The 17,108-nt window shown below is 32.7% G+C and overlaps 1 pseudogene; it reads right to left on the bottom strand.

Moving 5' to 3' along the window:
- Window positions 1-677: 677 nt before the first annotated feature.
- LOC149554394 (uncharacterized) lies at window positions 678-3,879 on the bottom strand (annotated as a pseudogene).
- Between the last annotated feature and the right edge of the window lie 13,229 nt (window positions 3,880-17,108).

A 17,108-nucleotide genomic window follows, 5' to 3' on the forward strand; every position in this document is an offset into this window, starting at 1 on the left:
AATTCTTCTGAATCACTATCACTTCTTCTTGCAAAACAATCAGATATTGGGTCACTTATGAAAACCTTGTATAGTCCAAAAAAATATAATCTTCACAAGATATTAATGTGAAAATAATATAATATGAGGAATAGTATTCATTTTTGTATTACTACAATCTCTCATCAGTTTTCAATAAAAATGAACCAACACAAAAAAAAATAGAGAAACAACCAAATAACAACTAAACAAATTTACATGTACATAGTATATTCCAGTGGAAAAAAAATGAATAGCTAAAATACTAAAAGTCATCAAAACACATTCAATACAATTAGTTTCTAGGTAATAAGACTACATAAATATATAGAAATGAAAATTTGGGTCGAACCTTACCTGAACACTAGACCACCCCTTTGCAATATCATCTTGAACACTATCTGACTCATTGAATCATCCCCACAAGACCCTTCTATTCTTATGACTATCAAAAAATGTTTTGGATGCATAGAATTTTCAATTATCATATCTCAGTCCATATTTTTTGTCAACACTTGTATTGTCTGAAACATACCTATCAATTTCTGTGAAGTAAGTCCCAATTGTATAATACTCAAATCTTGTTTCAGATCATACTCCAAGAGAAGATTTCATGCCTTTCCAAACATAATCAAGTTTTTATTCCTTTCCAGACATAATCAAGTTTTCATGCCTTTCCAAACATAATCACAAGACTAAAGAGATGTTGCAACAGGGTTAAAGAAACATGGAATATCAACTCTAGTCTAAGCTCATAAGAAAACTATATCACTCATAAGGATTTTATCCTCGAAAGTACACCTCACACTACCTTCCTTCCCTTGTCCAGTCTTTACAACATACAAGCAACATGAGATCATATTCATGTCATGTCAAAAAAAAAAAAATGTTTATGTTATAGGAGAACTCTATTGTATTTATAATTATTTTTATAATACCTTCTTCACTTGACTGTAGATTCCACTAACTATTTTGATAGAAGTACCCTCAAACCTAGCCACTTCTAGAGCTAATGTGGACATGTCATTGATAAAGGCTAATTTTTTGTAGATTTTGTAGGGGTGCCCCACAAGTTTGTGCTTCTTAACAATCTGAATTGAATGGTTAAACTCTAATACAACACCAGTACTAGTGATCCAAAAGGATACCTGTGTTAATACTCAACTTAGTCAGATGAGCCTGATACTTTGAAAGAAACTAAGATGTGCCAAATAAAACTATAAGATACTATGAACACTGAAAAATCTAATTGTTCAACAAATTTTTGAAAGAAACCATCCCAGTATTGGGAGGTGCAAGAGGGCCCCAAAATGTTGCAAGGTGATGCATGTGTTCTAGTGTGTATTTAAGCATTCTGTGGCACCCATTTCTATCCTCAAGTGAGTAAATAGGAAATTTTTGATAGCACCTCCAACCAATAGAAACTACAATGGGGTCTTGATTCTTCAATACCTTCCTGTGCCATCTATGCTTCTTCAATCGAACCTAGACATGCATAAGGAAATCCTCAAGTCTAAGCAACATATCATTCTTAGAAAGATTGGTTCCAGTGATAGATGATAGATAACAAACCTACATGTATCCCACACTTTCTTCACCTCTACCAATCCCTCCAAATAGGACTGGATGTCATGGGTTAAAATACTTGACCATCTCAAAAGGCATAGCATGCACCTCCAACCTCAACTATGAACTAGTTTGAAATCCTTCCATTTCAACACATGTAACCTCATCAATCTCATTAAGCTCAGCTAAATTCCTCTACTTGTGAAGCTTAATCTCTTCCTTAATTTGAAAAAAGGGAGACACTTTGTAAATTAAAGTACTCAAGATTTTGTAATGCTATCACCATGCTGAACTCCCCATTTGTATGATAGATAGATAATGTTGCAACCAAATTATTTCCACAAAAATATCTGGTCATCTATAGGTAGTCATATTACAACCCTAAACTGATTAGAAGCCATTCACCTTATCCAAGAAATCACTCTATCTAACTTGACTTGTATGATATCTAGTTTTCTTCGCATCCTCCTCTTCTTTGTCTAAAGACTTAGATCCATTGTATGTGATTTAGTAGTCAAGGATAAATACAAATTAAAAAATCATACTTCAATAATGATTGAACTAAATACAACAAAATAGCATGAAGGAACTCCATGAATTGCATAAGCTAGAAAATCAAAAAAGAAATTTTTAACAAAATTTTTAAGGTCACTACCAAAAAATAAATGCATGCCAAGTATTTGAATGAATCATTAATTGGATATTGTTTTATTGAAAAGGAAATTGAGTTTTTTTTTCAAAACCTTCCATCGCTATTGCAAGTTTAAATCTATGTTGAAAGAACAAAAGACTACTATCATCCTAGTATTCTAGAGTATACTTGATTAGACAAAGAAATGCTAGTTTAAAACATAAATGCAGCATATAGGTCAAACTATATCTAAGACACTTACCAAGGGAAATAGGAATAAGAATACTAAAGTCCCCTTATAATAAGAACTTTTTAGACTATAGAAAAGGTGTTTGAGTGAAGAGAAAGTCTTTAGACTAAAGAAATTGATAACATGAAAGAATAACAACAAGAGCATATGACCTTCAATATAAAAAAATAGAACCAAGGATCAATAAATAGCACAACAACAGGTGTTAATTTTCTTTTATGCAACCATTAAGGAACATTCACCGATTGTGTAACTCGTTATACACATTAGAAACGTTAAGGGCAGATTAGATAGTGATGGAACCTTTTGCATTATTCTACAAAGCAGTAAAGCAAAGAGTTCCTATTAATTTTGAAATAGAAGAGTTAAAATTTGAGAAATTTCCAAAGCAATAAAGAATACAAGAAAATAAAGTAATTAAGGCTAAGAGAAACAACTGAAATTACTAAGAAACATAGAAAATTGAATTCGAATGATCCTCTTGGATTAGGGCATTCTTGAAGGCTAGTTATACATAATGTGTGAAGTGTGTGAGAAATTATTGTCTATGTATTAAATTAACCACCTAAACTTTTAAGTTCATGCTAAATTGATAATCTTTTTTTGTTTAAATTTATTAACTACTAATCCAAGCATTCCATTTATCTATCCCAATTCCCAACCTTAAAGTAGATGGTCATTTAGATCTTTCCACTCATATTTATTGTGCCCAAGTGGCTATGTACCTAATTACCATTAATTTTTTAGAAATAGACTTTCCCAACTCTTGTAATGCAGTCACCCATGCAAGGGAAACTCTAGACTTGTAATCCTACATCATATCCTAAGGATGGATCTCATACACAGTGTTGTCCAAGAACATTTTTTCACAAAGTTATGAACGATGGAAACTAAATATCTTTAAAAGTAGGCATTGTATGACTAGGAAAAAAAATAACCAAAAGGATATTGAGAATCAAATTTGGCACAAAGTGCAAGCTTTGTCAATCTTTTTTGTTGATCTACAAACTTCAAATTTGTACTATCTTCTAGGCTATCATTAGCTTCATCTCCATATTTCTCTCACATCTCCATATCTTCAAAATCTCCATAGGCAAAGTCATCATCTTCATCACTCTCATCCATTGCTTCACCTCAATGAGAAACCTTTGACCAGTCACCAGTAACAAAGCGGTCGTGAATGATTTCAATTACATCTTGATTTAACCAATCACTTAATTGTGAATCATCTACTTGTAGCTTAGTGTAGTCATCAGCATTAGGATCTTCAACATTGAGATACACATAATATTTTTTCTGTCAAAGTACAAGAGGAAAAATATTCAGTCTGTCATGTAAATAATTGCTTACAGTATAGAAAACATGCCAAAAAAAAGAGCAAATGGTTTCCCATTGCACAATTTGCTTGCTCCATAGTAATTGTGACCTGATTAGAGGAAAAGAATGAATGTGGACAAGTTTCAATAAAAAATGAAGCATTACAATACATATAAATATCATATCAGTCAACACAATGTTTGAAGTGGGAATACTGATAAATCATCAAAAAATTCCAAGTTGATCCTAGCTTATATTTGCACACCAAAACCTTGAATCTAGTAGCTATGAGAACAAATTTGGGAGGGTAGAGAAAACAAGGACAAGCTAGTATTGGAAATAATAAAGACTAGCTAGGTTACTAAGAGGGGAGGGGTGAATTAGTAACCTTAAAAATTTTAACAGATCCAACACTTAATCAACATAATCCATTCATCATTAATTGATCTAATCTATTACAAGCATGAGAAACTGAAAGATAAATATTCATGACACATGAACAAATTTTGGTGACCTAGAAACCTTCCAAATAGAAAGTAAAACTTGGGTGGGGATGGTACCCACAAAACTTCAATACTGTAGTATAAACTTGGCCTATTAATGCTTACAATGATCACTTTTGATGATCTGCCATGTTAGAAGCAATTAGGACTACTAGGTCCACCTTGTTAGAGGTTTTACAAACATACAATGAAGTATGCACTATGTTAAGAGATTTAAAGAAAAGACCATTAAGTATACCCTATTAAAGGATTTGAATATAATTCACCTATTAGGATGAAATAGTAGATCTGACTTACAACTTGATTGCTAATTAGATCCTTGAAATGTTGATCACCTCTTGTGATAGATGTAACTTGATTGCTCCTTATAGACCCTGTTGAATACTCTACTTTGCTACTGATTCACATTCACTCTTCTCAAAACATTACTCATCCATGCTTGGGAATGATACAATACATTAAATATATACCATCCCAATTCTCATATTTACAAGGTCAGCCAAAACAAAAATTAACACAAACATTACTGAGTAGGCCCAAATGTGGAAACTTGGGTTCTGAATAACTAACTTGGTGACCTTCTAATACTCGATGTCCATTGCATCACTCAACATTTTCATGCATTTGGTAGAAGTAGAGGCTCAGTCCATACTAGTCACTCAATGTAGCTTTGAACTCGGTGAACATTGGAGACTTGGTAGATATAGTGTAACTTGGTAGAAATTGATTTCTATGATTACATTGCTTGCACTTGGTAAGATCTACTCATCCCATCACTCAGTTAACATTGGATTCATGTTATAGAAATTGATGACTCAATAGACACTATGAAGCTCACTAACCACTAGCTGCTCAGTTTGAACTACTACACTATTGAACTCACTTGGCAAACATTGAATGCTTGGTAAACATTGGAGACTGAGTGATGAACTTGATAATCATACAAAATTATGAATAAGTGTTTTCACTAATGAGAAACATAACTTAATACCAACAATCTCCCCTTTTTGCATTAGTCACAAAAACACTTAGTAGCCAAAACTTATGTACAGTGACATGCTGATTTGATTTTTCAAACTTTGTCTTTGTAATTCTACTATATATACATTTGCACATATCTCCCCCATACAATGTACATATTATATAAGGCATAGTACCATACTAAATATACAAGTGTATCTTTATTATTATGTATTTCACATATGTCTCTCCAAAAATATCTCTTTCTCTCCCCCTTTTTGACAATAATGCCAAAGATTCATACCAATTATTTATATAGAGACACCAAAATGTGAGAGAAACTCATAATGTACCATGAGAATAAGATCTAATCTCTTATCCTAGTTCTCTTGCAAAATTTTGTAGGTGTGAAGTCCCACTTGAATTTCTGCTGAAAGTTCAATCATACAATCTGTAATTGAAATTTTTTTATCATGGATCAATGTATTTGAATATGTAATATGCTTTTGCATTGTGTCCATGATTGTAGGATCATGTTTTGGATGTTTATTAATGTAGACATGATCCTTGCTTCCTCTCTCAATAATTCAGCCTGCATGTCTGATAAAAATCTGACCTTTATGTGATGTGCTAAGCTTGAGCTAGGGTCAAGCTACAACTTTTGGGTGATGGCCTTTAGATCCTCATCAATTTTATTTAGTTTTTCCTTTATTTCCTTAGTGCACACATCACAAAGTTTGACAAAAAGAGATGTTACATTTGTAAAAAAAATTTCAAGATTAGCCAAAATTGGGGAAAGCCCTACCTGATGAATAGCAATGTGCTCAAGCACCTTATAATCAAACTTTTTCTCAGCTTTCTCAATCAACTTTTCCTATCCAGTAGATTCCTCATTGTACTTATTTACTACTTCATCTAATTGTAGAAAAATATGTTGAGATGAATCGACATCAACACCTATAGCCTCTGTCAAAATATTCTTTTCACTCTCTATGATTTTGAATCCTTTGTCCCTTTCCTCTCTGAGCTACTTTTGTCTAGCCTTTTGTTCCAAAAGTTGGTTGACCAGTCTCATTTGTTCCATAGTAGAGTTATCAAGATCCAACTTGGGAATTGTAATCTCTTTGTCCAAGTCTATATCTTCATCAATTTCTTTTCTAGTAATTAGAAGTTTAAGGGGTGTCCTTGGTTCTACTTCTAATATTGCATCTGCCTTGGACTTAGAAATAGAAACATTGGTAGATATAGTAGTGCTTGTTGTGAAAAATTGTATAGGGCCTACTGAAGGAATAATAATAGGAATGCTAACAGAATCCAAAACTAAAGTGCTACCCAAATTTGAAGTAATAACAGATGGAACACTGACTATAGTACATACAAAAAGACCATTGGTAGAAGTATTTACAAATGAAGTACTTACAGGAGCATGCAAAATTGAAGTAGACAAAATTGTAGAACTTGATGTTGTACTCAATGCTAATGTCCCTGACTCAAGAGCTAAAGAAGAGAAGGGTTGTAGCTTGATGGATGAAGTGGTAGACACTTCTATTACTAATACCTGGAGCTAAGAGGTTGCAAATAGTGATTGAGAAGATGATTTATCTATTGTAGTTGCAACCACACTTGCCAAAGTTGTCTCCATGCCAAATGATGTAGTAGTCTTTAGTGGAGAGTGAGGAAGGGAGGTTATAACTTGTGCAGCTATCCTTACTAGATCATTCTCTTCTTCTTATCCTTCCTTATCTTCCTCTTTAGCTTCTTCATCCTTCTCTTCTTCGTCATAATTCATCATTGCCTGATAATCCTTAGCATCAATAGTTCAACATCATTTATTTCTATAGATTCTCACTAGGCTTGTGCAAATGATAAACAATTTTCCACAAATTTGTAGCATCTTTAACTACATGTTCAATTTATTTGACCAAAATCAAACAAGTATGAAATCTCATCATCATCTTCTCTTCATTTTTCTTCATTGCTTCCTTAACTTCTACATTGGTAAGATTTGGTAGCAATTGTCTCAAACATTGCTCAAAAATATCCTTTGTAGTTTGCATAGTTGATTCCCTTCTAACTTTGACTTTGTCTAACAAAACTATAGGGATTTGTGAAGCAAACTAATTAGGAGAGAATTTCCATCTTCCTAACTTGTCCATGATCAAATCTTCTACCTCTTTTTGTTCTACTAGAGTCCTAGTTTCATATTTGAGTGCTTTAAAGTTATTGATTCCAGCACCTAGTCTTAATTGGTTGAGTCTTTCTTGAAAAGTGGGAGGAGGCTTATTAAATACAATTTCACTACATCCTTTCTTCTTGGATCTTCTTGTAAACATAGTTCTTGAGGTCTTGGGTGGCTTGGTGATAATCACCCTACCTTTCTTTTTCAAAGGCTCTTACTCCTTTTTAGATTCCTACTCTTCATTCTCAGATTCTTCTTCATCTTCTCCTTTTCCCTCGATAAGCATGAGAGGGGCACTTATAGTTTTCAGCTTTGCTATCTTCCTCTTACCTTTGTTCACTACCTAATATAGCTTGATCTCAAGCTCTATTCTAGCCTTTGCTTCTTCATAAGTTCCAAACATAGGTAACTTTGGATATACAAGTACATTCACTAGGGCTTCAATTATTTCTTTGGTTTCATCAATATTAACCTCATAAGGAAGAGGTTTTACCCATACAATTCTAGGCCTAACTACCTAAATATATATTCTGTCATAGTCAGCGATGAAACAAACATCATCCTTATAGTCTTCAACTAGTTTTGGTGGAATCCAAAACCTTATATTCATCTTTTCCTTGAACACTTCAAAATAGTTATCCATTATACTGTCAAAATTCTCACCCATTTTGCAATAAACTCATTGATTTGGTACAAAACTAAAGTATCCTTTCTCCATACCATTGATCCTTTGGATGGGAAAACCTTTTCTACATAGAAGAACAAACAAGTTAACAAAGAACCAAATTTACACGGATTATTCTTTGATGTCCTAATACTTTCCATGTTCTTGTTCAACTATTTTAACATCAAATCTGCCAAATCAAATTCTAAATTTTTCTTGACAACATTGTAAGCTAAGTCCACAGCCTCACATGGCACATTATTCAATCGATTGGAGCTATATATCTTGTGCACAATGATATGAATGCAAAACCTAAGTTCTACATTAGATACATTATTGATCTTCAATCCTCTACCATCCCATTTAGCTAGGGTTTTCTTTTGTAGCTCATCCTGACCTAGGGTTTTGGTAACTTTAGCCTTGTTAAGCATGGGGAGACCAGTAATTCTATTAATAATCTTCTTTATTATCAAGATGGGCTACTCTGACCACAACTGACCATTTTTCATTCAGCTCAAAATATACCTAATCCATTTTATTTGGAAGTTCCTTGGGAGGTGTGGAATGTGGGTCAAGCCTTTCTCCTCTAAGTGTTCATGCTCAGGTTTGAGGGTTCTATCCAGACACAATTCTACTAGGCACTATCCATTTATAGGGTTCCAATTTCTTGAACAACACATTTGAAATGAGTACAAATATCATTTATGAGAAGTACCTTAGGCAAAATTTGAGACTAAGCACCATTAGGGTCAAGTGATTATGCAATTGTTAGCACTAGCTTGAAGTTTGGAGCCTTCCATTCGATGCCTCACACTAGCATCTCAAAAGCTCTCTTCACCTTGCTGTTGATGCTAGTGGATGCCATTTTTTCTTGGTAGACTGATAAAATATTCTTTGAAAATTTTGCTACAAATTAGGCTCAAGATCACGTGGATGCTCTAAAAATTGCTCTGCTCTGGATAGACTAAATTTATGATGAACAATGTAGTCAAAATTCTACCCTTTTGATGAAAAATTCTCCATTAATACTCAGTACAAAGAGAGCCATAATGGCATAGTGCTTGATAGGCTATCATCCACTATCTATCTAGATAACTTGGTAGAACCTTTTAACTCAGTGACCAAACAAAACTTGTTTCTCTCGACTTTTTTTGGTATGATCTTGCCTCACTCAATGAATACTAATGCTAAACTTTCTATGATCCCTATGTATCTACAATACTAATTTGGATCTTTTTCTTTCATTCATTGGAATTGCTTAAGATGTGGCTTGAAGATATAGTTTTAGTTCTTTCTTAAGAACTTAATTGGAAATGGTGGAGTCACCCCCTTCTTGAGTGACATGACCATCATTTGAACTAGTTTTCTTAGTAGATTTGGGAATCCATTGCTGTCTCATCTGCTTCTTGATGTTATCAGCTTTAGCTTTCTTTTCATCTTCAACTTTACCTATATTCATGCAATTCTTTGCTATATAACCAAGTTCAGTGCATGTGTAACATCTTATTGTAGTATCCTTCTTTCTTAAGTGATGCCTTGTACAGTTTATGCTAATGTGTCTATATTCTCCATGGTAATGAAATCTACACCAAGTATTATAGTCCCAACCAAGTATTGCCTTTACAAATTTTTCAGCTAGATTGAATGGTTTGGATCTGCATTTAGATGCCTTGTGACCTTGTTTCTTGCATTTGTGACATTTACCTTCAAACTTTGGTTTCTCCTTGCATTCATTAGCTTTATGACCATGCTGACTACAATTGTAGAATTTTCCATTTAATTTTTCCTTTCCATTTCTCCAACATTTTTTGATTCATGACCTATCTTACCAAAGTGATTGCAAGTAGATCTTTGATTCCTTTGAGCACCTTGTTTGGAGGATTCACCATCTTTTTTGTATCCAAGTCCTACTTTACCCTTTTGCCTATAAAGAGTCTACTCACTTTGTTGATTCAGTTGATCCATGTCTGCTTGGGATTTTGTTATTATTTCATTGAGTTTCCTTTTAGAATTTAGATCAACTTTCAATCTTTCATTGATTTTTCTTTTAGTGCTTAAGTCATTTCTTAACCTTTCATTTTTAGATCTTAGACTCGTGATTTTCTCATTTGCATTGGGGAGCTGATTGATAAGATTTTCTTGCTGAAAGGATTGATTTTGAGTTTCATTATTCCTTGCCTCCAAGTCTTCACTTTCCTTATTCCATTGTTTCAATATTTCATACAATCTTATTGACTAAATTTCTTATTCTCTTTTCAATTTTCTTACCTCTTCTTACAGAGAGCCATTCTTTTCTAGGAGTTCTTTGATTGCCTCATTTGCTTCATCTGAATTGCTTGAAGGGAAAAAGTCTTCAATCTTTTCTTCAACATACTAGTGGTCATTCATCTATTTTGCAAGTTCCTTCCTTCTTTTTTAGGGATTGGGAAAGATGCTCTTTGGCTTCCTTGAGTTGAGCTATGGCCATCTCCAAATCTAGCTTCTCATTGTCAATAGCTTTGTCAAGTCTAAATATCTCCATTGTCCTTGATCTTTGCTGAAGTTGTCAAACTTTATCCTAAGAACCACAAAGCTCTAATACCAATTGTTGGAAATAATCAAGACTAGCTAGGTTACTAAGAGGGGAGGGGTGAATCAGTAACCTTAAAACTTTTAACAAATCCATCACTTAATCAACATAATTCATTCATCATTAATTGATCTAATCTACTACAAGCATGAGAAATTGAAAGATAAACATTCATGACACATGAACACAATTTTGGTGACCCAAAAACCTTCCAAATAGAAAGTAAAACTAGGGTGGGGATGATACCCACAAAACTTCAATATTGTAGTATAAAGTTGGTCTGTTAAGGCTTACAATGATCACTTCTAATGATCTACCCTATTAGAAGCAATTAGGACGGCTAGGTCCACCTTGTTAGAGGTTTTACAAACATACAATGAAGTATACACCCTATTAAGAGATTTAAAGAAAAGATTGTTAAGTCTACCCTATTAAATGATTTGAATCTAATTCACTTGTTGGGATGAAATAGTAGATCTGACTTACAACTTGATTTCTGATTAGATCCTTAAAATACTGATCACCTCTTGTGATAGATGTAACTTGACTACTCCTTATAGACCTTGCTGAATACTCTACTTTGCTACTAATTCACATTCTCTCTTTTTCAAAACATTACTCATCCATGCTTGGGAATGATTCAATACATTACATATATACCATCCCAATTCTCATATTTAAAAGGTTGGCCAAAAAACAAGTTAACACAAATATTACTAAGTCGACCTAAATGTGGAAACTCAAGTTTTGAATAGCTAACTTGGTGACCTTCTAATACTCAGCATCCACATCATTACTTGGCATTGCCATACATTTGGTATAAGTAGAGGCTTAGTCCATACTAGTCACTCAACATAGCTTCAAACTTGGTGAACATTGGAGACTCAGTAGATATAGTGTAACTCAATAGAAACTAATTTCTATGTTTAACTTGCTTACACTCGATAAAAACTACTCATCCCATCACTCGATTAACACTAGCTTCATGTTACAAAAAATAATGACTCAGTAGACACTACATAGCTTGGTAACCACTAGCTGTTCAATTTGAGCTGCTACTGAACTCACTTGGAAAACATTGAATGCATGGTAAACAATAGAGACTGAGTGATGAACTCAGTAATCATACAAAATTATGAATAAGTGTTTTCACTAATGACAAACATAAGTTAAATCCAATAATAAAAGCTTCCAAAAAATTGTAGGAACAGAAGTTTTAAGCGAGTGCATCCCCTTTTTTATTTTTCTACATCAAACCTTTTCTCTAATACAATGCCTATTTTTGTATCTTGAATATTCACCAAAATTCTCTACATAAAAATTAGGGGAGAAATAACATGATATTAGTATCAATATTGTTAAGGAACAAGATATCTAAATCTGACAATGAAGGCATAAGAGGCAGGAAACATTTGCCCTCAATCTTGCTTGCTCAAATGCACCGAAAAAATCTTTTTATTTTTTGTTTTGTATTTGACAAACAACAATACATTTGTCTTACTCTCCTTCCCATAGGATTCTTTCTCTACTATATAATCACAAATACATTTTTCCTATAAATTCTCTAGCTCAAAATGATGGAAAAACCTAGCTCATTGAAATCCCTCTCCACACAAGTGCAGCACATAGCTTAGCAGTTTAAAAGTCCTCTTTTTAAATATGTTTATTTATTGAATTTATTTTTAATATCTTTAAAGTTTCAACTTTTCATTTTAATTTTTTAAGAATGTGATGGCCCACTAAGACCAAGGATCTTCTTTGAACAATAATTTGTGTTATAAACTTAAACTTCATCTCTTTCATTCTAGAGTTCTTTATGATCAAGCTATTAAAATAACTCCGAACTTGCAACTTCAGGATTCCCTCCAAAATAATAGGTACAAATGAAAACTTCATATTTACCTTCTATCTTGATTTGCTGCATTATCATTCTTGCAATCTTTGAATTGTAACTCTTGAAATATTCTCTTTTAGAATCATATATTGAAGGTCTTGTTGCTTTATCACCTTTTCAATGTTATTCAATCCACTCTTCTTGCTCACTATTTCATATTTTAGATTGCATAGCTGACATAACTAGAAAGAAATATCAGTGAAGCTACCAATCCTTCATCTAAGAGAAAAACAAATTATTAAGACAATATAACTAGAGTGGATATTTAATATATGGTATATAGTACAAAAATAAAAGGCAGTCAACAAAGCATGGAACTACAAGTTCTTCCTAAAAGGTAAGGTTTTAAAAAAAAAAAATCACAAGTAGTTGCTATAGCTTATGCTATAAAGCCTTTCTAAGATTATAAGCATGTACACGTGCATATGAGTTCTCCCTAGCCAAGTACTCTAGAAGACTTATTGGGCTTACAAGTAATCTCATATATTTTTGGAGATTTCTATGGCTTAGTTTATGATGCTAGTTTAAGATGGAATTCTTCTCATTCACAAGAAATATGTCAAAGCTATCCACTATCTAAATCAATACAAAGATATGGTGGATCCTATAGAACTAAATCAACTAGATAAGATGATGAAAGATCTGAATATTTCCAATGACACCTAGAACTCTACCCCTAACAAGAATGAACATGAAGATTTCATGGGCCCTGATGATAATGCACAAAAGGAATATGTCCTAGTAGGCTAGAATGATGAACTATTTGCTACAAACTTCTTGGAGTCTCTGGAAAGTAATAATGGTCGGGGCCCTCATGAAGGATGTTAGTTACTTCTTTATCAAGTTTGATACTATCAAGTTTTGATGTGCTTTGATGATTATACTGCTACTCTTAACTCCTCATGCTATATATACTTCTCATTTATTTCCATGGGATAAGTTTTTGATATATAATAAGATGTATTCCTTTATTATATCAATTTCCTAAAGTAACTTCTAGAATTTTGATACTTTTCTACTGAATATATCTAGTTGAACTAATTGTATCCAGTGATTAAACTATTCTAATATCAAAAATAAAAGGAAATAACCAAAACGTGGAACTATAAGTCCTTCCTAAAAGGCAAGGTTTAAAACAACAATATCATGAGCAATTACCACAACTTATACTATAAAGTGATTCTGAAATTATAAACATGTACATATGCATATGAGTTCTCTCTGGCCAAGTATTCTTCAGATTCACTGGGAACAAAATGCAAGAAGAAAATTGGAATATTACAATGCAATAGATAAAATTTGAATATGAAAAACATTCAAGAAATTTCTATGAGGAAAATTTCATGTATTGGTTATAAACAAATTAGTAAATAGTTAAGGTAACTTGTGCAAAGGAAGAGACAAATAAACTGCTTTTCCTGAATGCAAGTTGAAAGGCCTTTCTAGTAAGTGGAAACTGATCCTTAGCTTGTATGAGTAGATGTTGTATCAGCTCAGGATCCTTAACATTAGTGTACCATTTTCCAAGATTGAATTCATAAAAATATAGAAGACAAGGTAAGGAGAAATCCATACAGCACTAAAACAAAGACTTGGCACAAGGCCTTTGCAGTTTTGCAATTCCTTGGTATGTTAGTTTAAGCTTCACTTGGTTTAAAGAATACTATAATATTCTCTACTTAATAAGGCCAACCATGTGAAGGTGGAAGCTCATCTGGCCTCACCCCCCTCCCCCTAACATCAATTTAAATTACCCATTATCATCTAATTACATACTTCATTCATTCATTCATCCATTTATGAACTATAACATTCAATCGATACAATCACATAACATTCATTAATATGATATAAAATTCATTAATACACAATACTAATCAAGGCTTCATTAACACATAACAACATTCATTAACATAAAATAAAAATCAATATTAATACGCATCATTCATAGATAATTACTTAAAACAAAGTTCTTTCATTATCCAACAAGGTTTATCAAAGAGCATTTTTAAAACATCATTTCTTCTTTTTGTTTTTCTTAGCTCTCTTAAGAAAAATGCTCATAGGAGCATCCAAATCTTCCTCATTCTCCTCCTCTTCTAGCATGCTTAATCTCAAATTATGATGGCTCCTTCTCTTTGGAGGAGCAAGAGGCTATTGCACTAACGGGAGCTCTATTGCAAGAACAAGTAAACGTGATAAATTGGCATACTCTTTTTTCTTTTTTTAACTATTACAAGTTTGTAACTAAGTACTAGTACAACATAACATGCATTTTTCTTACCTTACAATGCCACATCATGTACATTAATATTTTGATCCGCTGCCATGTCAACATGTTGAATACTTGGAACATGCTCCACTCCTTCACCATGATGTTCAACATGCTCTGAAATATTCAAAAAAAGGATACACATCAAATTGCAACAAAAGATATTAAATTGTATTCATAATTTCATAATTAATTTCTAATAGGAAATTAATACCTCCACCACTATAATACACATCATGGCCTTTGTCACGAGCTGGTTCTATGATAGAATATGAAGGCCACAGTAAAATGTTATGTACATTATTATGCAGTCAATTTATGTTCAAAACTAACACCGAGAAAGAATCTTCTCAACTATTTAATTTCATTTACTTTTCATTTGACCAATTTACCTATGAGATATCATTTGGTGCACTGGGTTCTTGGGAAAGGCTTTCAAATTCTTTGTGTAGGCATGCAACCACAACTTTATAGCATTCCTTCAAGGCAATTTTCCTATCTTCATCTATGAGCTCCACATTGAATTTTGTGCCCTGTATTTTTTTCTTAATATCATCAGTTTTCCATGTATGATTTTATTTTAAAAATTGTTTTCAACATTATATAAAAAAATTAATATGAAATTTCATTGCTCCTACTTACAAGTCAAGACTGGAGATTCATATAGCCACCAGAACCAAGTTTGTGTTGGCCAACCTTTTGTAGTCTCACTTTTGTAGCTACGAATGTGTCCTAAGATCTATGAACAATTTAAAACATCTTAGATTATATATTTACAAATATCACTAATTAGTGCATGATTACAATGTACTTAATACTATCATGACATACCTTTTATTGCCCTGTTCTGCTTCATTTACTCTATTTTCACATAGCCTTTTCTCCTTTGTATCTTCTATTATTTCATCTCACTCCATCGGTGGAATCATAGGAGAATAGTCATACTTTGGGTTCTCCTTAAGACACCTTCTATATTGATCCCTCAAATTCTTTATATGCTTTGATGCTATTTTGAGAAGTAGGCCATTGTTAAAAATATTTTTTCCAAATTTCTCCTCAAAAGATGTAATTAGCTAATTTTTTAATTCCATAGCTTGTAAATTCCACCTTTTAAAAAAAATATTGTTAGATCAATAACTTTAATATCGTACAATAAATGGAAGAAAAGGAAAATTATGTAGCAATGATATGAAACTATGTACCTTTTACATATGGTGGGTCCAAATAGTCTCAATGTCATATCAAAAAGATGATCAAAGAAAACATTATTACCTACAAGAACATAAAGGGATTGTCAGTCCAAAATGAGTAATGTAAAAGTGAACTAAATTTACACTTTATATAATAACAATTTTAAAGCACCTAGAAGCTTTTGTTCTTGTAACAAAAACATTATTTTCTTGTTCAGCAACAACGTCCCTACATATGAACCAGTACTAATCACATAGACTACTCTAGGAAATGGATTAGTTTTAGAAGTACTGCTCTTTGTTGATCTATCAATTGAAGGTCTATCTATTAGTGTACAAAATAGGACTGCAGTAAGATCTATATGGCATAATTTTTATCACTAGTTACATCCACTAATGAATTAGGGAAAACATTTATAGACCATACTATTCTTTTACTACCATTCCTCATGACAAGTTTGAAGATTTAAAATATTTTACTTCATTGACATCCAATGAACCATAAATTGGAATTGAATGACATAGTTTTGTAGCTAAAATGACATCTTAAAAGATAAAATGCATGGTTTTGTAACTAAAACAGCATGTGAAAAAATACATTGTAACCAACATTTTACCTACATTGACATTTTTTCCCCTAGCTTTTAATTTCTTTATAGTAATTTAATAGCTGCTCCTACTAGTATGGACTGGTGTATTGGAGTGAATAACAACCAAGAGCAAACTATGACACTTTTGGATTCAACCCACCATCTACACCTTTGATGGATTGAATGGGATAATATGTTCATATATTTTTGTAGATTTTTAAAATTAGTTTCTTGTGTAGATAATAGCAGTTTGTATGATAGGTTTTATTACTAATTTGAAAACTATTTTGAAGTTGTCAGTTTATTGGTCTGAATAAGGAAATCAACCAAGAATCAACCATAAGTTGAAATCCAATGGTGGAACTGTGATGAACTTTTGGAATCAAGTAATGGACCTTGTAACCTATGTAAATATTCATTTTGGTGGTGTGTTGAACAATTTTTTATTTTTACCAAGGAGCCTTAGGTGAGTTTGTATACTCGGTTAGTCTTGATGATCAATAAA

The sequence above is a fragment of the Cupressus sempervirens genome, chromosome 5 (assembly GCF_028749045.1).
Source record: "Cupressus sempervirens isolate cs-2001-9-10 chromosome 5, ASM2874904v1, whole genome shotgun sequence".
Classification (NCBI taxonomy): Eukaryota; Viridiplantae; Streptophyta; class Pinopsida; order Cupressales; family Cupressaceae; genus Cupressus; species Cupressus sempervirens.